The sequence below is a fragment of the Carcharodon carcharias genome, chromosome 4, assembly GCF_017639515.1.
Source record: "Carcharodon carcharias isolate sCarCar2 chromosome 4, sCarCar2.pri, whole genome shotgun sequence".
In the NCBI taxonomy this organism is placed as follows: domain Eukaryota; kingdom Metazoa; phylum Chordata; class Chondrichthyes; order Lamniformes; family Lamnidae; genus Carcharodon; species Carcharodon carcharias.
The window spans coordinates 95,428,489-95,455,405 of NC_054470.1; positions in this window are offsets into that span (position 1 = coordinate 95,428,489).

Consider the following 26,917-nt stretch of genomic DNA (forward strand, 5'->3'; position numbering starts at 1 on the left):
GCCTCTTGGGGGGCTGCAGAGGGTTCCCCTTTTTGGTCACCCTTTGGCCTGCCGAGGGAGGCCCTGAAATGACCTCTTGCTCACCAGAGCCTGACTAGCCCCAGCACCCCCCAGGTCCTCGCTTTGCTTTCCTTACTTTGGGGTCATACTTCCATTAATGCATTTTCTTCCTCCAAGTGCAGGCTGAGCAATGGCCATCCCTCCCAGTAATGCTGTTGAGCTGCCATCCCTCTGGGCTGGCAGCTTTTGGGGGCTGGCCGTCATCCTTCAAAGGACGGAAGCCCCAGTGGCATCCACTTAACTGGCTGCCACCAGTAAAATGCAACCCAGGGTCTTGCCACCCACTGAAATGGAGTCATCCCGTGGCTCCTGGCCCCGGCATGGGATCCCTGTAGCTGTGTTAAATTTAAGGTTGGAATAGAATTAATATTTCATAGCCAAAAAAAAACATTGCACAACACTATGAATACTGCCATTTAAATGGTATTAGCCTTCGAACTAATCTCTTTAATGAGATGACAGATTAAATGTGCACAATGATTAAATGGAGTTTTTGTTCCCTCTTAAAGTGATGAATGACCAGCCTGTGCACTATCTGCTGATTGAAATATAATTTCTACTTAATTATAAAGTGAAACAGTTAACGCAGTTCCTATATCTCTAGAAACCGTGATCTGTCTGCTAAAGAGTTGAGGAGATTTTGAGCCCTCCCTCCTGGTAGAAATTGAGTGAGATATGACTCACCACCCTGTTCCCACAGGCAGTGTCATTTACATTCAAAAGGCTCTATCGCTGGGCACCCTGGGTTGCAGAGGCACTTTCGATAGAGGGCCAAGGATTTGAAAGCGCCAGATCCTTTTTGAATGTGTCTGTGAGTGCCCTTTCAGGTTGGACCTGGATGGAGCCTGTGTTAGGTAAAGTCTACGTTGTTTCAGCCGACGCTCCAGCCAATGAAAGCCATTAAAAGTTTTTATTTTTCTGTGACCAAGAGGTCATCTGCCCTTCCTCGGGTAACACAGCCCCTGTGCCCCATCCCATTTTCTGGGTCGGAAGGGTGGTTGAACTGCTTGATATTTTGGCAGCCCAGAACTGGTGGGCTTGTCATGGACACTCATTTTCCACCCACAGCCCACACACATTGGGCGGAATCATCCCAGGTTTGCACTAAGTGCAGTAGCAGGCAGGGAAAAGGACGTTTTACCCGCCGGCTGCAATGGTGGTTTTTCATGCTGTATCGTTCCAATCCCACCTCACTAATTATGCATTCCTGGGAAACACCCCATTTTTATGGCAGACGGCCTCTCATTTGCCCACCATGCCATCACCTTGCCGCTTAATCACGTTAGGCACCACATTTATAATGTAGCCGCGCACATACCTCTCAGTGCTTCCAGCCCAGGACTGCTGCAAAGAAGATATGGCTCCAAAAGGCAAGAAGACCACAGCCCCCTGGTTTAATGATGTGTCCCTCAAGTGTCTTTTGGACGCAGTGGAGGCCTGTCATGATGTCCTCTACCCCCATTCTGGGCCAACACCAGCAAGCAAGGTCAGTAAACCTGGAAACTCTGTAAAATATGCAGTGGTCTTTGAAGGTAAAGAAGGCTCCAGCCATTCTCCAGGATGAGAGGAAGTGGCAGCTGTGGTCAGCTCCAACACTCTGCAAAAGATAACAGCCACCCAGTGCCACTACAGGATGAATGGTCTCATCTGTTCTGCCAGGGTAAGTCATTCTTCCCATCACTGTCAACTCACATACTCACACAAGCCCATCACACATCCACAGGGATCTCACACCACAAGGGACAACTCTCACACATACTCTCACATGTCCATCAGGCTCATATCCTCTGTAGCTCATGCCCTCATCCTGTCCATGTCTCCAATCACCACACAAACGTTCTTTGCAGAACCATGTGTCCTGCTCGAACTCTCTCCATCTGTTTTCATGCAGGAGAAGCTGGCTCACAACAGTTGGGAGAGGTCCCAGACTGGGGTGGAATGGTCCACATTAGGAATCTCACTCACTTTGAGGAGCATGCCACCGTGCTGACTGGTGAGGACATGGACTGTGCCTGCAGCAATGGTGAGGATGACGATGACACCCTTGTGAGGATCCTGCACCATATCATCACTCCCTCAACACAACTACGAGTGCTTTTGACTCTGCTGCCATGCACTAATTATCTCTATCTCGACTCACAGGGAGCTCTGCCAAGCCACTGACACCCTCAGCCAACCAGTCCCTCACCTCCAGCCAAGAGGACACCTCCTCCATTGAAGAGCTTGGAATAAGCAATCTGGAATGCCCATCACAGCGCTTACCCATACCCTCCGCCAGTGAAGAGCCACACACCTCAGCGGGCCCTAGATCTGGAGCAGGCTCAGGATCACACTTTAGTGGTCACCACATGGACACGTGTCTGCAGCAGGAGGAGGCAGGTTCAACTGAGCTTCCTGTCACTCAGAGCACTGCTGGGGAAGAAGCACCAATGAGGTCAGAGTCAGATGACGGTGTTTGGATTTGGCCTTCCAACTCATTCTGGAGAGTCAGCAGAAGGCGGGGGAATATCATGCAGAGCTTTGGAAGCCCTCAACAGAGTGGCACACGAGTTGGAGGAGTGTGTCCGCCTGCTCTCTGATGGTGCCTACATGTGCATGTCTGGAGGTCTCCATGCGGAGGATTGCGGATGCCATGGAGACCCTGGTCCAGCAGAACGCAGAGATGCACACAGGCCTGCACTCCATTGCGGTAGCAACTGTTGAGTTCCTGCAGTGGCAATGTGAGAGGGAAAAGGGGCATTGCGGCGTTCCCCCAGGCACTCCTTCCCCTCAAGGAGTCAGGCCGGCACCTCAGGCTGCCGAGGGGAGGAGGAATGGCAGCTCCTGTGCTCTCCACTCAGGAATCTCAGAGGCTGTCCTCTCGCTCTGAGTCCCCTTTGCCTGTGACCCCCCTCAATCTCATCCTCTGTCACCGCAGAGGGAGCAGCTGGCCCATAGGAGACAGCCAAAGCATGCCAGGGCCCCCAAGGTCTCTGCTCTCTGGAGAACCCACGTCAAAGTCAGCAGAGGCAACAGGGCCAACCATTGCACAGGCTGTCTCCTGCAGATGTCAGGCCAACAACTAGAATTCTAAGGCATTCAAAAGTTAAGAAATTCTGATCACAGTTGGTTGCACGGGTAAACACATTTTGTCACTTTACAATCTGAAAATATATTCACTTTTACTGAATAATGCGTAATGGTGTCTTTCAGCTTCATTGCCAGGCTTCGCGAGTCCTCCCACTGCATTCCCTGCCTGCTGGGGTTTTCTTTCAGTTGTCCATCTGAGCTGACCTGCATCTCCGCCCACCCACTGATCACACTCCCATGCAGCAACTGATCTCGCCCACCACGACTCTAGTTTCACTTTTGATTTATCCTGTGCACTCCCCATCCTTTCCCCTCCCCCAGTCACCCATTTCCTTTCCCTCATCACTGTTGACCCCCCTCCAGCATCAACTTCCATTTCCCCACTGTGACCTACCAGCCACAACCCTTTCCTTTCAGGGATGTCCAGATGAACATATATGTTCCTTTGTTTCCCAAAAATCCAACTCCCAACCACATTAACCTCCCTGACTTCCTCCTTCCCATCCCCCAGGGACCATGTCTGCCTCCAAGTCCCCACCAATCGCCCTCGCTGGCCCTTCTACCAATACCATGGCACCCTAACTCTCCTACCCTACTGCTTCACTCTGCCCTCGGTCGTTCTCACCATTCCCTCTCACCACACCCATTCTCAGTTCGCTCCCCAGGAAGCAGTCATGGACTCAACAGAGCCCTGTCTTGCACATTCTCCTGGACATCCCCCGATCCGGACTCCTTCCCCTTTTGGAACTCCTTTCTCCCATTCCCGGACTACCACCCCCCACACCCCAGATCACACTTTAGTGGTCACCACATGGACACGTGTCTGCAGCAGGAGGAGGCAGGTTCAACCCTGAACCTTAGTCCCCCTTTCCCAACTGCTTTTTCCCGCTGGACTCCTTCCCCTCTCTGGACTCCTTCCTCTGCCCCCATACTCCCTCCACTCCCACCATGACTTCTTCGTTCTCACCCCCCAACCTAACCCCCCTGACACCTTCATTGCCCCCCCCAACCTCACCCCCCCCCCCCGACACCTACGCTCCCCCCCCAACAACCTTAAATGCCACTGACACACCTTCCTCTCCCAGTTGATCCTAGACCTTCCTCTCCCACCCCCGATATACTTTCCTCTCCCAAACACAGCTGGACCTTCCACTCCACCCCCTCAATGATCATCCGTTATCAGCAGACCCTCAGTGGTGACTTTCCACCTTCCATGAGCTGCTTCACTGTGGAGCCATGTCCATGAGAAGCCACCCAGCATGTGATGGACATACCTCCAGGGTTTTGTTGCTGTTGGGCTCCAGCATCTACTGCTCCTTGGACGTCTGCGATGTGAGCAAGGTCCTGATGGTAATTCCAGATTTCTGTACATCACACTTGTCAAAATGTGTTCTGCACCGTTGTGTTTTCCTGGCGACGTGGGTGGATGATCCAGCATGGGGGCATGATTCCAGCAGGATGGGCTTATAATGAAATGCAGATGTTTTACAATGAGTTTCCTGACATCCGACAGTGGGAAATGCGGCCCGCCATTGACGGGTGGAGCAGACGATTGTAAACTGGTTTTGTGATATTGTGAAACCGATTTTTGGCCTTCTTGCCATATTGTCCGCTCACACTATCGAATACACCCGAGGCTAGCTGGCATGGAAAATTCTGCCCATGATGTTAATGAGGCCCAGACCTCAAAATGCATCACACTCCTGTCAGTTATTGGGAAACATGGTTGATTTCCTTCACTGACTAGCTGCCTGGAACCTGCTCAGGTTGGGATGAGGGGATCACCTGCCCAGTATTTCTTATTTCCAGTACCTCATGTTATCTCATTATCTGAGCTCTTCAGAGAAAAGGTAGATAATTGTTTATAGATGGACTTCAAAAGCAACCTCACAATATTGGTCAAGGATCTAACCTATAAATATAACATCACAAAACATCTACTGTTACCATTGGTGCGTCACCTAACTGAGGTAAAAAGCCATCTTGTGCTATTTAAGTGCAATTTTCACTTTGCATGTCTCGAGAAAATCCATTTTACTAACATTAGAGCAAATACATCTCTTCCATTTGTAGAATTGGAGTAAGCCATTCAGTTTCTCAAACCTGTTCCATCATTCAATGAGACCACGGTTGATCTATATCTTACCTCCATTTACCTGCCTTGGTTGCATTTCACTCAATATCTTTGAGTAGCAAAAAATCTATCAGTCTTAGATTTAAAATGACGAATTAAGCTAGCATCTACTGGTTTACATGGGAGGGGGTTCCACATTTCCACCACACTTTGTCTGAAGAGGTGCTTTCTAACTCACTGAATGGCTGGGCCCTGGTTTTAAGCTTTTTGTCCCCTTGTTTGTACTCCTTCCCCAGTGGAGAACACTAATCTCTATGAATTCCTTTCAAAATCCAAAAAAAACCCCTCAAATCAAATCACCGCTAAACCTTCTATATTTCACAGAATACAAACCTTGCTTATATAACCTCTCCTTCCAGTTTAGGTCTTGGAACAATGGTAAAATTCTGTTGAATCTACGCTGCAATCCTTTCAAAGCAAATATATCTTTGCGACAGTGCAGTGCCCCGAACTGTAGTGTGGACTAACTAGGGCATCTGTATAGCCATAGCAAAAAATCAGATGATACTTTTTTCAAAGAACAGGAGACCCTTCTTGAAATCTTAACTAACACCCTTCACTCAAGCAACACCATCAAACAAATGAATTGATTATGTATGTCGGTAGTGTTTGAGGGACCTTGCTGTGAACAAATTTGTTTTTACGTTAGCCTATAAAACAGTAGACTAGACATCAAAAGTAATTAATTGGCTGTGGAAAAACTTTGAGGTATCCAGAGCACATGAAAGGCGCAATATAAATGCAAATCCTTCTTTCTTATGGATCTAGTTGCACAGGATTGATAAATGATTTCAATCTCACATGTTTCTGAGAAAGACCAAACTAACCTCTGAATTCTTCAGCTAATGCTGTAGCTTCTGATTGATCTGAGCATTTTGTTTAATTTGAAACGAACAGGAATTTCATGGATGCATTCGAATTGGGTGCATTGCAGGATGTTGCTATGGCACTCAGATTTCCGGCCCTCGTGGCCAGACTCATGTTGTTTCCATCCACAACCCATGGGTGGCAAAATGAAGGAGAAAGACAAAGTAAAGAGCTGCAGGCAGGAGAGCAAATACGTAAATTACATGAAATTCGCAACACAAACAAGCCATTTGGCCCAATTAGTCTGCTGGTGTTGCCACTCCACAAGGCTCTTCCCATTCTCTCAATCTTATCTCCTCCTTTCCCCATATCTTTCTATTCTTTTTTCTCGCATGTATTGAAAAGCATCTAAGCTGTTTGTCTCCACTGCTTCCTGTGATAGCAAGTCCCACATTCCAAACACTCCCATGGGACAGAAGAGGCATTAGCAGCATAGAAATAAAATTGAGACAAAAACAAAAAAATTGCGGATGCTGGAAATCCAAAACAAAAACAAAAACAGAATTACCTGGAAAAACTCAGCAGGTCTGGCAGCATCGGCGGAGAAGAAAAGAGTTGACGTTTCGAGTACTCATGACCCTTCGACAGAACTTGAGTTCGAGTTCAAGAAAGAGTTGAAATATAAGCTGGTTTAAGGTGTGTGTGTGGGGGGGCGGAGAGAGAGAGAGAGAGAGGTGGAGTGGGGGTGTGGTTGTAGGGACAAACAAGCAGTGATAGAAGCAGATCATCAAAAGATGTCAACAACAATAATACAAAAGAACACATAGGTGTTAAAGTTAAAGTTGGTGATATTATCTAAACGAATGTGCTAATTAAGAATGGATGGTAGGGCACTCAAGGTATAGCTCTAGTGGGGGTGGGGAGAGCATAAAAGATGTAAAAAAATAAATAATTTATTTTTTTTCTTTTTCTCTTTTTATAATTGAAATAGGTGGGAAAAGGAAAATCTATATAATTTATTGGAAAAAAAAGAGAAAAGGAAGGGGGAAACAGAAAGGGGGTGGGGATGGGGGAGGGAGCTCACGACCTAAAGTTGTTGAATTTAATATTCAGTCCGGATGGCTGTAAAGTGCCTAGTCGGAAGATGAGGTGTTGTTCCTCCAGTTTGCGTTGGGCTTCACTGGAACAATGCAGCAAGCCAAGGACAGACATGTGGGCAAGAGAGCAGGGTGGAGTGTTAAAATGGCAAGCGACAGGGAGGTTTGGGTCATTCTTGCGGACAGACCGCGGAGAGACCAAACGTAAACTGGGCGACCGCTTTGCAGAACACCTGCGGTCTGTCCGCAAGAATGACCCAAACCTCCCTGTCGCTCGCCATTTTAACACTCCACCCTGCTCTCTTGCCCACATGTCTGTCCTTGGCTTGCTGCATTGTTCCAGTGAAGCCCAACGCAAACTGGAGGAACAACACCTCATCTTTCGACTAGGCACTTTACAGCCATCCGGACTGAATATTGAATTCAACAACTTTAGGTCGTGAGCTCCCTCCCCCATCCCCACCCCCTTTCTGTTTCCCCCTTCCTTTTCTCTTTTTTTTCCAATAAATTATATAGATTTTCCTTTTCCCACCTATTTCCATTATAAAAAGAGAAAAAGAAAAAAAAAATTATTTATTTTTTTTTACATCTTTTATGCTCTCCCCAACCCCACTAGAGCTATACCTTGAGTGCCCTACCATCCATTCTTAGTTAGCACATTTGTTTAGATAATAACACCAACTTTAACTTTAACACCTATGTGTTCTTTTGTATTATTGTTGTTGACATCTTTTGATGATCTGCTTCTATCACTGCTTGTTTGTCCCTACAACCACACCTCCACTCCACCTCTCTCTCTCTCTCTCTCTCTCTGCGCCCCCCCACACACACACCTTAAACCAGCTTATATTTCAACGCTTTCTTGGACTTGAACTCAAGTTCTGTCGAAGGGTCATGAGGACTCGAAATGTCAACTCTTTTCTTCTCCGCCGATGCTGCCAGACCTGCTGAGTTTTTCCAGGTAATTCTGTTTTTGTTTTTGTTTTAGAAATAAAATTGGTTGAGGAATAGAAATGGATAGGGAGCTGCAGTGAATGTTTGTTTTTGGACTGGTGGGATGTAATACAGGAGTGCTCCCCAGGGTTCAAGACAAGGACCACTGCTGTTTTTGCTTTACTTAATGACTTGGACTTCGGAATTCAGGGTACAATGTCAAAATTTGCAGAAAGTTGGACGCATAATAAACAGTGAGTAAGATAATAATAGACACCTCAAGGGGACATACACAGTGGCAGAAATGATGCACACAGGGCAGGTGAAATTCGATGCGGAAAAAAGTGTGATGTTTTGTTGGGAAGAATGGTATAATTTTAAAGAGGGTATAAGAAGAGAGAGACCTGGGGGTGTTTGTATACAAATCTTTGGAGATGACAAGACAGATTGACAAAGCAGTTAGTAAACAAATGAGATCCCGAATTTTGTAAACAGAGACATTGGCCTGAATGTTTCAGATGGCGGGGTTCCTTTACCACCATCCGAATAGTCACTGGGGAACCAAATCTGCCTGACCTATGGGCATTTCACACTCAAATGAGCATTAATTGGCTGCAGGCGGGACTCCCGCCCCTCATTCAGGTGGAAGTCCCGCCTTAGAGAGCTGCCAGACGATCTGATTGGCCAGCAACTCTCTAGTCCCTGAAGCAATAAGAGCTGCAGTGGGCAGAAGGGAAACTTCAGGAAGACGCCTGACTGGATGGCATGGTAGGTTTAAGGGGTCCCAGTGCAGGCAGGGTAGGGAAGGTCTGGGGGGATGCAAAGTGAGCGATCGGGGTGTTGGGGGAGAGGCCAAGGGGAGGGATGTCCAGCGGCCACCAGGTGTTAAGGACGGAGGTGCCCTTTCCCATCCTGCCCTAGGCCCGTTCGTTTTCATCTTCCCCCAAATTCTCCGACCAGCCTAAAAATTGAGGCTGGGAAGGAAACGGCCTTTAAGTGGCCAATAATTGACCACTTAAGGGCCTCAAATGGAGCAAGGGCTGGCGGCCCATCTGAGGCCTTGTCCACCCCAGTGTAAAACTGCTGCAAGATCCAGTGGGCGGGAACCCAGAGGGAATCCCGTTCCTTCAATTTCACACTCCACCCACCAAAACCCTTTGGCGGGGGAGTGTGAAATTCAAGCCATTCAAAGGCCAGGAAGCTAGACTAAAACTATATAAAATGCTAATGGAACCCCAGCTGGAGTATTGTGTCCAATTCTGTGTATCACACTTTAGGAAGTATGTGAAGGCTTTGGAGAGGGTACAGAAGAGATTCACCAGAATTGTTCCAGGGATCAGTGGGGGAGTTGTTCTCCCAAGAGCAAAGAACACTTACATGAGATCTGATGGATGTGTTTAAAATCATCAAGGGTTTAGACAGAGTAAATAGGGAGAAACTTTACAATGGCTAAATAGTCAAACACCTGTTGAATCTTTTCCCAATACCTGTCATCTCTCCGTTCATCCTCATAAATCTTTCGCTACTGCTTCAATGTCCTTTTTATAGCAGTGAGGCCACAACTGTTCACAGTATTTGATATGCAGCCAGACCAAGGTCCTAGAAAAATTTAACTATATTGTGGTAACCTAAGGTGCAAAACACATTTAAGAGAAAGCAAACAGATTGACCACATGACTGTATTACCCAATTGCTGTAGCACTGGCTACAATGTTAATCAGTAATTTAGAATAGGGTCTGGTTGGAGAAACACATGTGTTAGTTCTCTGTTACTTGTGTTAATAAACACCATGTGCTTCATTATATATTGGTCTCAGCATCTGCAGCATCTTGTTTACCAACTCACTCACCAGTAGGTAGGCATGCAACCATGTTCACTGAGTAAAGCAACCCGACAAAGATGGAACATAACAACTGACGACGAGGCAAAACACGACCAGTTGACGATGCCAAAGAAATTCGCGAAAATTAAACAGAAGTGAATCAGTCGTACCTTGTAGGGTGATTGTAAGTACAGCCCTCCTCATAGTCATCCAAGTTATCTCCCTCCAGTATGCCACAGTTTGGCCGGATCGAACCGTTTGACCAGGCCGTCAATGACTGGTCACATTATATTGAACACCTCGTGTTCTTTTTTTTGGCCAATGACACTGGGGGAAAAGAAGAGGCAAGCTGTCTTCTTATTGACATGTGGCAGTAAAACATTTGGCCTAATTCATAGTCTAATGGCACCCAACATCCCAGATTCCAAGAGCTTTGATGAATTGGTATATCTTATGAAAAGCCATTTTCAGCTGAAACCCTTGGTAACAACGTAGCGTTTTAAATTTAATTCGAGGTGTTGCGCCCTTGGAGAGACAGTTGATGCTATGTAGCAGCCTTAAAACAACTGACAGAGCATTGTGAGTTCAGGACATCGATTAACGATTTGTTAAGAGATCGATTAGTATGGGGAATTTATGAAGATGCCATTCAAAAAAGGTTGTTGTCAGGATCAAATTTAGACTTCAGCAAGACGCTGGAGTTGTCACTCGCAATGGAGAGCACAGTCATGGATTTAGAAGCAATCAAGGGAGCACAAAATGACACCGTCCTTCACGTTGGGAGGGAGGCACTGTTTAGAAATGGTGCGGAAGCGCAGGGCTCCGTGGAAAGGTAGAAACTGCCGCCATTAACAGACCATCAAAAAGCAATGGTTTAATAGAGAAAATCCACAATAATGATGGTAGAAATGGAACCAGACAGTCTGCAAGCGAATGACAATTTAAAAGAATCGATCATTTCTACTGCCAACATAATGGGCACATTAGGTGGTATTGTAAAGTCAGATTAAAACAAAACTTTAAGCAGAAAGGTAGAAATCGTGAAATCCACATGATAGAGGAACCAGAAGAAACAGAGTCAGATATTTACTCACTACACAACTTAAAATTGGGTGAAAGAGTGTCAATCTACGTGACAGTGAAAGTCAACAGGAAACCCATCTGAATGGAGGTGGATACAGGAGCATCCACGACAATTATAGGGGAACATGCGTTCAAATATCTGAACGGAGGATGCCACTCATTAAATCGGGAAAATTCAGATGCTAAATTAAAGCGTACACTGGTGAAGACATATGAGTAAGAGGTATATGCAAGGTCCTAGTACAGTATGGAAATCAACCTGTTAATTTACTCCTGATAGTGGTAGCAGGAGAGGGTCTAAGTCTACTTAGTTGGAACTGGCTTAAGGAAATAAAGTAGGACCAAGATTTTTCAACTCAGAATGAAAGACCTGCAAGAATTATTACAGAAATATGCCTCCGTTTTTAGGGAAGAGTTTGGGATGATTCAGGGGCAGCAAGGATCCTGGGGCAACCCTCAGATATTTGATAGCGAGCCAGTCCCCTATACATGATGAAAAAAAGTTGATGTTGAATTAGACAGGCTGGAAAGGTTGGGTGTCTTACAATCTGCACAATTTTCTGAATGGGCAGTGCCCATAGTTCCAGTACTAAAGCCTGACCAGAGTGTACGACTATGCGGGGACTATAAGATGACAGTTAACAAAGTGGCCAGACTTGACAGGCATCCAATACTGTAAATTGTGGAATTGTACTCCAAGGGGGCAGGAGGAACCGCAGAAACGGAGCTTGACATGAGCCATGCTTACCGGCAAGTTGAGCTAGAAAAGGCCTCTTGGGATTTTGTGACTATCAACATGCATAAGGGGTTATACCAATATACCAGGTTATCCTTTGGAGTTTCATTGGCTTGTGCCACCTTCCAACGGGCCATGGAAAATTTACTTCAAGGTTTGCCTTATGTTGTAGTTTATCTTGATGATGTCCTGGCAACAGGACTGATGATAAACACCTGGCTAACCTGGAAGAGGTATTGAAGCATTTCTCACAAGCCAGAGTTTGTTTGAAAAGAGAAAAACGTATCCTCCAAGCAAAAGAAGTGGTTTACCTGGGTCATAGAGTCGACTCTCAGGGCCTTCACCCAGTAAAGACAAGGTGAGAGCTATTCATGAGACGCCAACACTGAAAAACGCAATAGAACTCAAGTCCTTCTTGAGTAGGGGCAGTAAACTCCCACCCGATGGTGGATGGCTCCTAACGGCCCACTGGTTACGTCTCAAGAGCACTCAGTATTGTGGAACAAAGATACACATAGAAAAATAAGGCTTATCCATTGTATTTGGCATTAAGAAGTTCCACCAATACATCCATGGTTGCCACTTTACCATTGTATCCAACCACAAGCCACAGCTAGGCTTGTCTGGGGAAGATAAGGCAATGCCCCCAATTGCCTCTGTACACGTCCAAAGGTGGGCACTGATTCTAGCTGCTGATGAATATACTTTTATCCACCGGCCAGGAAGCCAGACTGCAAATGCTGACACACTGAGTCAATTACCTATAAAAGACAGCACGCTGAATGTCCCAATTCCTCAGCGACTTGTCTTGTCATTAAATTTCTTGGGTTTGTCACCAGCACTTGCCAAACAAATAAGAGTGGAAAGACCACAATCCAGTTTTGTCTCAAGTGAGGGAACAAGTCTTACAAGGTCAAAGTCAAAGTCGGATGAAATGAAGCCCCATTTTAATAGGAGATACAAGCACACCTGCCAGGATGGCATCTTATTGTGGGGAGCAAGAATCATTGTGACTCTGAGATGAAGCAAGCTATTATTGATTAAATTGCATAGTGCTCACCCCGGCATCTCTAGAATGAAAATATTGGTACACAGCTATTTATGGTAACCAGGGATGGACACAGAAATTATAAACTTAATCAAAAGCAGCATACACTGCCAACAGGTACAGAAATTGCCTCCTTCTGCTCCATTGCATCCCTGGGAATGGCCAAGAAGGCCGTGGGTCCGCCTCCATGTTGACTACATGAGACCTTTTTTGAGCACAATGTTCCTGTTGATTGTAGATGCTCACTCGAAGTGGATGGCTGTATACGAGGTGAGATCACCCTCATCTGCTGCCAGCATAGACAGATTGTGTCAGAGTTTTGCAATACACAGGTTGCCAGAGATAATGGTGTCTGATAATGGAATGCCATTCATCTGCAGGGAATTCCAAAGATTTACAAGTCTCAATAACATAACACATTTTAAGACCTCGCCATACCACCCTGCATCCAATAGTTTGGCCAAGCAGGCAGTCCTGACCTTCAAGTCTGGTATGAAAAAAACGGATGGAAACTCTATTGAAACTAGATCATCACGTTTCCTACTTAGCTATAGGACTACGCCACACATGACCACCGGCATTGCCCCCAGAGAGTCATTGATGAAGTGACGTCTCAGAACACGTTTGAGTCTCATAAAGCCAAATTTAGGGGGGCAGGTAGAGACAAGTCAGGATGCCCAGAAAATGGATATGATTACCACGGTCCTGAAAGAAACTTCACTGTTGGAGACACAGTTTTTGCAAAGAAGTTTGGAGATGGGCCCTATTGGCTATCAGGTGAAGTTAATGCAATGACAGGACCCCTTTCCTATCACATATCAATCAACGCTCGGATAATCAGGAGACACATAGATCACCTCAGGAAAAGCGAAACAGATCTACAGGAAAGGATGCGCCAAGCATTCCCGTTGGAGTCTACACCACATGTGGAAGGAGCCCCACTTGCTTTAGAAATGCGTGTGGGATCCGTTGAGCCTGAGAGAGTTGAAGGATCAAACTTACAGGCTCCCACTGGAGATCCTAGTGGACAGATGACTCCTGAGAGGGAGGCCTCAGATAAACCACCTGAAGTCATAGAACTATGGCATTCGACACGTTTGAAGAAACCTCCAGAGAGCCTGAATTTGTAAATAGTTTATTTATGTAAATAGTTGATATATTGTAAAGATTGTAAATTGTACTTTCAAGTAAAGGGGAGGGATGTGGTCATCTGAGGTGCAATACACCTTTAAGAGAATGTGAGCAGATTGACCACGTGACTGTATTATCCAATTGTTGTGCAGCCCGGGCTATAAGGTTAATCAATAATTTAAATAGGGTCTGGTTTGAGAAGCGCACAGTGTGTTAGTGCTCTGTTACTTGTGTTAATAAATAGCATGTGTTTCATCTTATATTGGTCTCTGCATCTGCATCATCTTGTTTACCAACTCACTCACCAGTAGATAATCTTTTAAATGAAAACCAAATCAACAAAATTGGGATAAATCAGGCACAGCCCCTAATTCAGGTCAGCTGTAAAACCAAGAACAAAGTTTAAAGGAAACTTACAAACTTTAAATCAAAATGTGATTAAAGGGGTCAACAAAACACCCCAGTCCCCGCGGTGCCCACCGAGCACGGAAGGCCTCGAGAGTGCCAGCAGACACCGCGTGCTCCTTCTCCAGGGACATCCGGCAGCGAACGTAGCCACGGAAGAGGGACAAACAATCGGGCGGGACTCCTCCGTTGATCGCCCGCTGCCTGGACCTGTTAATTGCCAACTTGGCCAGGCCCAGGAGCAGGTTCACGAGGAGGTCCTCCTCCTTCCCGACCCCCTTCCGCACCGGGTGCCCATAGATCAGGAGCGTGGGGCTGAAGTGCAAACAAAACATCAATAAAAGGTTTTTCAAATAACTAAAAAGGGAGTGCAGCCTACAACACCCTATGTATACATGGTCCACGGACTCCACAAGACCGCAAAAAGGGCATGTGTCCTGAGAGTCCGTGAACCTATGCATCCTCTTATTATAAGGGACTGCTGCATGCAACACCCTCCAACCCAGGTCCCCGATAGAAAGGGGGAGGACACCTCCGTAGAGGGCCTACCATCGGGGGCCTCCACCGCCGGACGGCAACAAGGCATGCCAGGGCGTGTGCGGTCGACGGACAAGGGCGAGAAAATGGAAGGTGTGCAGCAGCAGTCCATACAAAAAGCCCCTCTTTGCCGTGCCAAAAGGCACAGAGGGCATGTCCCCGAGGCGGCTCATATTGCGGGGCACCAGCACCCGAGGGAGGGTTCGGGGCTTGGGGCCAATGTGGAATTCCGTCCGAACAGGGGAACGCTCAGACGGAAGACCACCGCGCACCTGGGCCACCTCAAGACCCAAACTAACGTCGGGTCCGAGCACGACCGTTCTCAGGTCTTGGATGGCATCGGCTGCGACCTGGACACTCACAGACGCGCGTCGCGCCAACTCCTGCGGGAGCATCCAGCCCAGTCCTCCGCCACCCAGCACGTCCCCGATCCTGGTCACCCCTGCGGCCACAGCCCTCCTCTCCGCCAACCACTGAAAAGGACGGAGGGGCGGATTCCTGAGCAGCGGCTCTCTGACGATAGCCGCTACTCCTGACGGGGGAGAGCTGCGTCGCGAGGCGACCACTTTCCAGACTTTGATCAGGTCCTGGTAAAAGACGGGCAAAGCCTGCAAGGAGCCACCGAGGCCCAGCTGTTCTATAAACAGGAGCTGCATGTCATAATTCAGGCCGTGCACCTGACGGAAGAAATACGTCATCAGGGCACACCATCTAGGAGGAGGCTCGACGTAGAGGTATCGCTGCAGGGTCTGAAGGCGGAAAGTCGCCACCTGTGTGCGTAGGCACACTAGCGCCTGACCACCCTCCCTAAGCGGGAGACTCAGAACCTCGGCAGCGACCCAGTGCAATCTTTTGTCCCAGAAGAAGTCGACTAACAATCTCTGGATTCTTGTGACAAAGTCCGGGGGAGGGGTCAAAGTGACCAGCCGATACCACAACATGGCGGCGATCAGCTGGTTTATGACCAGACTCACCAGTAGATAGGTGTGCAACAGTGCTCATTGAGCAAAGCATCCCAACAGAAGAAACATAACATATAACTTCACTACTTTCGAATTCTATGCCCCTCGAAATAAATCCCAGCATGTTATTAGCAACTGTAATTGCTTTGCTGGCTACTAACGTGCTTTTGAAGATTTGTTCACCTCTGTCCCCAGATCCCTTTGCTCTTTTACTCTATTCAGTTTATTTCTTCTTTAAGGAATTGTATTTCACCAAATCTGTAACCTCCTGCCCCATTATACCCCTCACTCTGTCATTACCATTTAGGCCAAATAATATATTTTTTTTTTTTACACAATGGCTGGGAAACCGAACTGAACTTTTAAAAATAGAGACTTTTTAAAAATGTTGTCTAAACGTATGACTTGAGCTTGTAACAAAGAAGGCTACCCAATTTGCATCACTCTCCACATTACAACCCACTGGGATGGAGTCACCACATCTGCAAAGACCCATCAAGAACAATGGCCTTAGGAGAATATGAGAGCCATACATCCTGTCCCCATTAGCAAGGCAACCAGCCGGGATATTAAACAGCAAGATCCCAGACAGGAACTCATCCAAGCAAAATGGGAAACACTAAACCCAATCACTTGAACAATGGGACACTGGCTAAGAGGGGGTTTCCCAGACATGAACCAATCAAGCTACAAGGGGGAGTACAATAGTCACGACCATATTTGAACCACTGGGTGGTGGCCATGTGTCAGAGCCTCTCTTTGCATGTTTAAACTTCTGCTTTCTCTGTACTAAGAGGACAAGTGGTTGAGACATTGATAAGAGAAGACCTGAGTGGGGTCTCAGTCCTCCGTCTTTCTCAAGCCCATCTTGCAAGCTTCGAACACTGTTTGCTAACTGTGACCATCCAGGGCTGCCCCTGCTGCAGAGACTGCTTAAAAGAATTCAACCCAGCACTGCCACCTGCAGGAGAACAGCCAAATCAGCCATCTACATCTTTAAATGGGAAGGTACAGGACCACCGAAGTCACCCAGCTACAAACTATAGACCCCTTTTATTTCTCTGGACTCTAAGTTGACAAATCTATTCTTCCCCACTCTAATCTATTGCTGAGTGTGTGTGAACTTTGAGTGTGTTTGTGTGTGCAAAAGTTGGAGTGTATTTTTAAAATTTTGCTTAGATCGGTTTAAGTGTAATAAAGTTAACCTCCTTTCCTCTTAAACTCAAGAAAACCTGTCCGATTGGTTCTTTTATGTTCACTTGGTGCAAACAGCTAAACACTCACTGAATTGTTAAATATATCCATTTTTAAAAAAACCCATTTGCGGTCAAACAACGTTTGAAGGGAGACATTTGACCCCACCCCACCTGATCGTAACGCCATCAAGCTAGGAGACCAACCCTGATACAATGAAGAGTGTAGGAAAGCTTGCTTGGAGCAGTACCCAGTCTTAGTTGAAAGTGAGGTGCCAACCTCGTTAAACCACAACACAGGATAAACTGTGGAAATATCATGCTATAGGGTATAGACAGGGCTAAGAAAAACCTCAACCATGAACCATATCAAAGTCCTGCCACATCCAGTTGTGAATGATGGTGAGCAATTAAATGACTACAACTCCATGAATGTCCCTGTCTAAAATGGTGCTGTGACTCAGCACATCAGTGCAAAAGACAAGGCTGAAGCAATTGCAACCACCTTCAGCTAGAAGTGCCAAACACACAAACAAGGAGAAGTAGGCCATTCAGCCCCTCAAGCCTGCTGTGCTATTTAAAAGATCATGGCTGATCTGATAGTAACCTGAAATCTGCATCCCACCTACCCCTGATAACCCATCAACCCTTTGCTTACCGAGAATCTATCCATCTCTGCCTTAAAAATATTCAAAGACTGCTTCCATCACCCTTCCAGGAAGAGAATTCCAAAGACTCATAGCCCTCTGAGTGAAAGCAATTTCACCTCATCTCAGTTTTAAATGGGCGAGCCCTTATTTTTAAACATTGACCCCAGTTCTAGATTTTTCCACCACAGGAAACATCCTCTCCTGTCAAGTGGATGACCCATCCCTACCTCCTCCTATGATCCCCAACATCATTTTGTACTGCAAAGGCTTTGAGCTCCAACACCATCTCAGCTCTTGTGCTGGAAACTTGTGCTCCTGAACTAGCTGCACCTGCGGCTAAGTTGTTCCTGTCCAGCTACAACACTGGCATCTACCAGACAATGTGACAAATTGTCCAAATATGTCATGTCCACAAAAAGCAAGACAAATCCAATCCGAAAAATTATCATCCCGTCAGCCAACTATCGATCATCACCAAAATGATAGAAGTTGTCATTGACAGTGTCAAGGACAGTGTCAACAAGGGACACTTACACAGCAGGAACCTGTCCACCTATGCTCAGTTTGGATTCTGCTAGGGCCGCTTGGTATCAGGCCTTATCACAGCCTTGGCTTAAATGTGGAAAGAAAAAGCTAAATTCCAGAGGTGAGGTGAGAGTGATGGCCCTTGACATCTATGCAGCATTTGACCAAGTGTGGCATCAAAAAGTACATGTAAAATTGAAGTTAATGGGAATCAGGGGAATAAATCTTCACTTGCTGGGGTCATATTTAGCAGAAAGGAAGATGGCTGCACTTGTTAGAGATCAATCATCTCAGTCACAGTACATCGCTGTAGGAGTTCCACATGGCAGTGTCTAGGCCCAACCATCTTCAGTTGTTTCATCAATGACCTTCCCCCCATCATAAAGTCAGAAGTGGGGATGTTTATTGATAACTTAAAAGAAAGAAGGAAAGATTTGTATTTATATAGTGCCTTACATGACCACAGGATGTCCCAAAATGCTTTAAAGCCAATGAACTACTTCAGAAGTGTAGTCACTGTTGTAATGTAGAAAACAGCATGCTCCCTCAAATAGCAATGTGATAATGACTAGATAATCTGGTTTCTGATGTTGATTGAGGGATAAATGTTGGCCAGGTTGTCGGAATTATTTCCTCTGTTCTTCTTCAAGACAGTGCCAAGGTATCTTCAACATCCATCCGTGAGGGCAGGTGTGGCCTCCACTTAACATCTCATCTGAAGTCAGCGCTTCTGACAGTACAGCATTCCCACAGTAGAACACTGGGATGTCAGCTTTAATTTTTGTACTTGACCCCTGGAGTGCAACTTGAACTCGTAACCTTCAGATTCAGAGGCAAGATTGTTATCAATTCCATTCACAACACCTCAATAATGAAGCAATCCGTGCCTGCATGCAGCAAGATCTGGACAATAATCAGGTTTGGGCTGACAAGTAGCAAGTAACATTTGTGCTATGCAAGTATCAGGCAATGAACATCCCCAACAAGAGAGAGTCTAACTACCCCACTTTGACATTCAATGCCATTACCATCAGCAAATTCCCTACCATCAAATCCTGAGAGCAACTGACCAGAAACTTAACTGGACCAGTCACATAAATACTGTGGCTTCAAGAGCAGTCAGAGTCTGGGAATTCTCCAGACTCTCAAAGTCTTTCCATTGTTGAAAAGGCACAAGTCAGGAGTGTGATGGAGTATTCCCCACTTGCCTGGATGAGTGCAGTTCAGTGACACTCAAGAAGCTCGACACCATCCAGGACAAAGCAGCCACAGGATTAGCAATCCATCCACCAACTTAAATGTTTACTACCACCATCACCAGTACACCATGGCTGCAGTGTGTACCACCTATAAGATGCACTGAAATAACTAATCTGCATCCTCTACCACCTACAAGGACAAGGACAACAGGCTCGTGAGAACACCACCAACTGCAGGTTCCCTTCGAGGTCACACACCATCCTGACTAAGAACTATATCTCTGTTCATTCACTGTCACTGGGTCAAACCCTAGAATTCTCTACCTTAGAGCACGATCCCTGTAACATCACCAGATGGACTGCAGCAGTTCAAGAAGGCTGCTCACCACCACCTTCTCAAGGGAATTAGGGATGTCAGTCCATCTCCCCATTTCACAAAGTCATAACATCAAGTGACAGCTGAAAGGGGCTTTCTTCAGCTTTTGGAGAATTTCTGAACCAAGTCTAGCGGTAAGATCTACTCTGGTGATTTCTCCTCCCTGCCTTACTAGGGCAAATCTTCCAGCATCAATAGAGTGCCACAGGATGCACCTCTTTGACCAGAGACCACCCTCCCTCTTGCATTCCACCTGGAGGTTCACAGAAAGGCAGGGCACTTCTCCCTACTGCTCACAGTAGCTACAGCCTTTTGTCTTTCTGAGAGACCTCTCTCTCTTTCTGTCAAAAACTTGGAGATGGAAAGTCTGTCCACAGTCAGCCCAGCTGCTCTTGCCTTTGTTTTCAGCTGTGAAATAGGGCAAGTACATTTTCAATCGCCTCTACTGGGTGTCACTGTCCCCATTGTAACCAAACCACACAGGCTTGTAGTTGGGCGGAAATCAGAGCAGCTCACATGATTCTCTTCATTCCTTCACTTCACCTTGAATTAAAGGGACAGTCCAAAATATAATAATCTTTTCAAGCCTCGCATTCATAGCAACACGTGAACATTCCAGAGAAATCCCATTTCCATGTGTTACCTTCTGACAGCAATCCCACTGGCTTGTGTAAAAATTCCACAGACATGCCTAAACCTCTGACAAATATTCCACTAAAACACATAAGCTTCTGACAGAAATCATTTCTGACAGAAGTCACGTTTAAATGTGTAAACAAGGTTTTTTTCAATGTAACTGTGCCAGAGCAGAAGAAGCAACCAGTAAAATCTTCTGGTCAAATTCAAGGAATTGCTCAAAATTGTCAATAGTTTAATGCTCTTTCTCTCTGCTGCTCAGACCTTTGCTTCACTACACATTTACAAAATGGCTTAAATATTTGGCCCTCCTTCAAATATAAATATCTGAAACTGAAGAAAATTAAATAGTCTGCGCACATTTCCATTATAAGTTGCTAACAAGTTTTAAATGGCTGCTGAGAACACAGGTTACTTTTGAAAATGTCTGGGAATAATCCCCTGTCATCATATTCAACTTGCATAATTAATGTTTTTAATTGTCCACGTGGTCTGAGCAGTTCAGCACATCCCTGGAGCTTAGAGCACACATAATGCAGAATTCATTACAGTTATCCAGGACAATGTCAAGTAATACTATGGAATCCCCCTAATCTCATAACGCTTAAATGAATTTCATGCCACAGTAAATATGCTAAATAGTATTTGATATAGTACCCACCTTTATTGGAGCTGCACTGTTACTAGGCAAAGACCAGCAGAGCTGAAACTCCTGATTACAGTCATGCAATAGCTTCTTGATGTCAATTATCTTTATAAAGCTCTCTGGAAACAAAAGAACACCATTAGGAAATTTGGCTCCTAAATTCCCTGTGTGTTGTAGGATCACCGCACATTTAGCATTTATGACTGCGTGCTTCTTTTGGCAGTAATAGTGATTTCAGTGTAATTACCACCAGTCCACGTTGAATTCACCCTAACTATGATGGGTTCGTAACTACTGACTAAAACAACAATTAAGCCAATTAAGACAATTATTAGGGGACTGACCTGACACATTTGAACAATAAGTGCACAGGTTATAAGTCGCTTTTGAAATGGAGTTGATATCTTTTATGTTTTAAGCTGTAATTTAACCATAGTTCTGACAAACATTCTTCTACCACTGAAATTATTTAATAATGCCAGAGGGCGTTAGGATTTTTAAGCAATGACTGGGAATTCCTCTGAGCTGCTCCTGTTCCACTGCCATAAAGACACTGGCAGTGCAGCCGAAGGCCCATTTATGGCGTTTCTGGCACACTTCTGGTGAAGTCGCAGCAGAATGGGACCAGACTTCGAGGTTTGTCCTGACCACCTTTATAGTGATTAAAGCAAAAAGCTTTATAGTGATGTTCCTAATGTATGTGTCAAGTGCATTAACTACATTGTGACTCTAAAGCTGACAAATTCCTTGTGTGTTCATGACCTTAGTATTACCTCTTTTTTTGATTGGTGAGTAAAGGAAGAAGGAAAATTATCAATCACACTTAACCAGTGATCCAAATATCTTTTTCACCCCGATCACATGCTACCAAAATAAGATTTGTTCAGTTGTTACTGTAGAAAAGAGGGCCTTAATTTTAGGCAGGAGGCATATTCCATACGGGGGTTAGAGGTGGAATTTGGGGTGCTGTTTTAAGGTCAGGGAAAATTGGGTTTCCCGACTGTCCTGTAGTTTTTTAACTGGGGACTGGAGACCTGTTTGGTGGGAAATCCTACAGCACAAGGCTGCAGCTGTGTTGGCCTAAGAACAGGTAGGTCCAGTAGGTGGGAATGTCTGCTAGTGTGGGAGTGTAGGTCCGATCACGGAGGTGGGTGGGGAGGGTGAGGAAGAGAGTAGGGAATTGATAGCAGGAGGTGGTCCATTCACTGAGGGTTTCCAATCGCCAAGGGGGGAGAAGATGGCAGTCAGGTGGGGGAGGCCCTGTGGTACCTGATGGTGGTGTGGAAGGTAGGTTCTGATAGTGTGGGGGAGGTAGCAGTTTGCAGTGAGACAGGTTTCACTGGGAAACTTGTTGTGATTGGGAGAAACACTCATCTTCCTCTTGGCCCAGAAGCAGAACTGTAAAAGCACTTGCTTCATAAATTTAGTCCTTCTCACTTCCTCTTACCTGCCAGGCTTCCTGAGCCCTGGGAAACCTGGCCGAGATGAGGTAAAGAAAGACTGTTAAAATGAAGGCATGCAGCCTCATTATAATATTTAAATCAACTGCCCATCTTCTACAAGTGGATTGGCTGCCCAAACCCTGGTCCCACCTCCTTTAAAATCAAATTGGCAAGTTTGGGGCACATTGCATTCTTGTTTTAGATCTTTTGGATTTTAACCTCTAAACCAACCCAAACCCACCCATTTTTGGGAGTTGCAATTCAGGCCAAGTGCCTGAAATACAGCTGCCTTGGCATTCTCCAGCCAAAGCCAGACTGTCAGTAAAGATCTTTTTGTTGTGACCATCTATTTGGCTAGAGCTGAGGATCAAAATAGGTGCAATTACATTGCTTAGTGTATTCTATAAACCACCAACTATTTGGAAATTTGCAAGGAAATTACAGAGAAGGGCAAGAATTATAGGGGAGGGTTTTTCCCTTGTCAGGAGAGCTCAGCGGGTGTGGGCTGGAGCAGTTGGGAAGCCGACCGCCACCCGCATTCGGGGCTAGGCCACGATTTCACATTGGCATGCCAATTAAAGCCCGCCCAGCGTGAGTGGCATGCGGCAGTGCTCAACGCTGCCTGTGTTGGGAGGAGGGCGAGAGTGCAAGTTCGCGCATGCACGTGGGTGCGTGCTGGAAAAGCTCCCTGAGGCACAGAGCTGCTTTAAGGAGATGAAGAGTTTATAAGATTAAAAATAAAGGTTCTTAAAATATTAACAACATGTCCCCTCATGTGACTCTGTTACTTGACCAGGGACATGTTTTAAATGAAATGTTAAATTTTTTACTTTAATTTTATTTGCTGCTGGAAAGCTCATCCGTTCGTGGCTCAGGTTTCCTAAAAAATGCAAAGGCCGCTTGGCTGGTTCGCTTGCCTGCCAACTGCAAGGTTGGACGGGCAATGAAAAATTACTTTCAATTATAACTTTAATGGCCTTAATAGGTTGTATAATTGTTGGCGGGTGAACTGCTGACTCCGGCGCGTGCCCACCAACCGAAATATCGCGTGAGTGTGCGATGACGTCGGGACAATCTCCCAAAGTCTTTGCGTGTCATTTTACGCTTGGTCAGGTTGGACACATGCCCGTCCGATGAGCTAAAAATTCTAGCTATAGAGAAGTAATAATGGGGGCTTTAATTATCCAAATATAGACTGGGAGCATAGAAGGAAAAAAAGAAACAAAAAGATGGCTGAGAGGAGACTTGATAGAGTTATTCAAGATCCTGAGGGATGTAGACAAGTAAATAGTGAGCAACTGTTCCCACTCAAGAGAGCATCAAGGACTTGTGGGCACATTCAAAATAATAGGCAAAAGGAGTAACAGTGATGTGAGGAAAAGCTTTTCACCCAGAGGGTGGTTGGAGTCTGGAACAAACTTCCTGAGATGGTGGTAGAGGCAGGTTTGAGGCAGGGAATTAGATTGCTACCTGAAAAGAAAGAACGTGCAAGGTTACGGGGATAAGACAGGGGAGTGGGACTAGGTGGAATGCTCTTTCAGAGAGCCAGTGCAGACTCGATGGACCGAATGGCCTCCTTCTGCATTGTAAAGACTCTGGGTGGAATTTTCCGAGCCTGCTGGCAGTGGGCGTGATAGGCGGCGTGCGTGAAAAATATGGCACGACCTGCTTCACGACAGTGTGGAGGCAGGTTGCGATCGTCCACTCAGCCCACCAATGGCTAATTGTAATACATTAGCATATCATTGAAAAACCATCCTGCCAGGCCCTTGGAACCTCACTGTATCATCCATACACATCGATGGGAAAGCACTCCGATATATTTCACAACAGCACGCAGGCGACATGCACTTGGCCACCTTCACTTTGGGGGAACTGAGGTGAGTGAGCAGCAGCGTTCTCCACAGCTTGCCCATTTATAGGCCTCAGGAGCACCGGGGTGGGGAGCAGGGGCAACTGATGCCTGGCCCCGGAGGCAAATCCTGAGGTGGGGGGAGGGATGGTGTCTGGGTGCAAATGCTGGCCAGCCTCGGGGCACCTGCTGAGTTGGTGGGTGGAGGTGGGGGTAGTGCCTGGCTAGTCTCGGTGGTGACTGATGGGGGAGTGGGGGGTGGTGGTGTCTGGGGGCAAGTGCTGAGGTGGTGGGTGGGGGGGTCAAGTGCTGCCCTGGTGCTGCATATCGCGCAAGGTAATCAAGGTGGGGGGGCAGGGTAAGCGAAGGAAGTGGCCATGCATTAGGGATGCCTGTATAAGCTGACCACGCCTCTGCAACTGAGCCAGATCAGGTGCAGCCACAGTGATATGATTGGGGTTGGGCTCCTAGCATGCCCACCCATGCGAGCAACACGGAGGAAGCAAAGGGCCACCAAGAGCTCCATACCTTAACCCCCCAACCTCCCCAATCCCCTGGTACAGACTTCGAGACTGTCACCACTTTATTGGACCGTGGAGCAGTCGGACTGCACACATTGTACAATCTCCTCGCCTATGCTGGCCATGTAGCAGTCATTGCTGTAGGCGGTCACAGCACCTTGAAATCACAGCATCCTGGTTTGGACCAGTGTCCCTCATGTTGCAGGTTGACAGGGCAGTCATGCAGCACACTCATCTCTGGCCATCCGAGGGGTGACCAGCGCTCTCTGGGAAGCATCACACGGGGCCAGGAAAGGTGCTAAGTACAGCCATGATAACCACATCTCTCTCTCTCTTTCATGCTGTAGGAGGACCACGTCAGGATCATGGATCCTGGTGATCTAGCTGTATGCATGATAGCCTACAGAGACCGTAGAAGATGGAGGAGAGAGCAACTGAGGCACCTAGCCAAGCAAAGGCAGGAGCAGGAACCTCATGAAGAAGGGGCAGCAAGGGCTCCCACACACGCTGCCCAGGAGTGACAGTGAGCTGTGGCTGGTCGGTGCCTAGTGACATCCAGGGTCTATAGATGTTGCCTTCCATTCCTGCAGGTGACTGAGAACCAGTGTCGCCGACGACTGTGCATGTCTAGGGACCTGGTGGCTCAATCTGCTACTTACTGCAGGACTTGGTGCCAATGGGACATGGAGGGCATCCACTGCCAGTGGTTGTGAAAGTGACTGTGGCGCGCAATTTCTATGCCAGTGGCTCCTCTCAGGGCACCACAGGTGACCTCGGTGGGATTTCACAATATGTCACCCACAAATACATCCAAGATGCCATCTTCTCCATGGTACACAACTTTGTGCATTTCGCCCGCCCGAGACCAGGACAGCTGGATGCAAGGGCCATTGGATTCGCCCTGATCTCGGGATTCCCACACGTGCAGGGTGTGATTGACTGTACCCATGTGGCGCTCAGATCTCCATTGCTACACTCAGTGGACTTCATCAGCCACAACGGCTTCCACTCACTGAACGTGCAGCTTGTATGCGACCACCAGAAACGTATCCTGCAGGTATGCGCACGGTTTCCAGGGAGTGTGCAAAATGCCTATATCCTGAGTCACCACAGATCCCTGCAGTCTTCCAGGGGCCTCAGAGGCTGCAGGGTTGGCTCCTTGGGGACAAGGGCTACCCGCAGAGGTTGTGGCTGATGACACCCATGCGGTGGCCTCAGACTGCAGCAGAGCGACGCTATAATGAGGCTCACGCAGCAGCTCGTAACTTGGTGGAGCAGATCACTGGGATGCTGAAGATACAGTTCTGGTGCCTGGACTGGTCTGGTAGAGCCCTGCAATATATCCCACAGAGGGTGTCATGCATCGTTGTCATCTGCTGTACCCTTTACCCTGGCGCTGCAACGTGGAGAGGAGCTGGCTGAGGAGGAGATGGAGGAGCTGCACTTCTCCTCTGATGAGGACGCCGCCAATGGGAATGAGATGAGGAGCTTCTTGGTGGTGATGATGATGGGGATAAGGCTCTCACACTGGCTATACGAGGCAGGCACACTCAGGAGGCCCTTATAGCTGCCAGATTTATGGAGGATCATGATGACATGTCCCCGTAGATCCTCACATCGCAGTTGTGAATGCTCCTGTCCATGCAGTGGAGGCCCTAATAGTCGCTCGATCGCAGGAGGATGATGACAACATGCAATGAGGTCATTCCATAGATCTTCACAATCTCTGACAATGTCTGACTCCTGTCTGGCCGAGGGCAGCTCACTTGCTCAGGGCCATCTCAGAGCTGCAGCCATGAAACTTTAAAACTTTAAGCGCATCTGATGCTGTGTCCACCTTCAGCACCTAAGCCCTTCAGGAGCTGGTGTACAGCATCACTGGTCACAGATGCTGGTGTGATGGGGGCCAGCCCCACCTCAAAGGTGCTGAGAGCACACAGAGAGTATGAGAGAACTCTGTGGTGCCTGCCCATTACATTCTGGCAGCAATGACCAGTGTTGCCAAGGTGCAGGCTCAGTGATGTTTCAAGGGAGTGTGGTCACTGTGGTCTG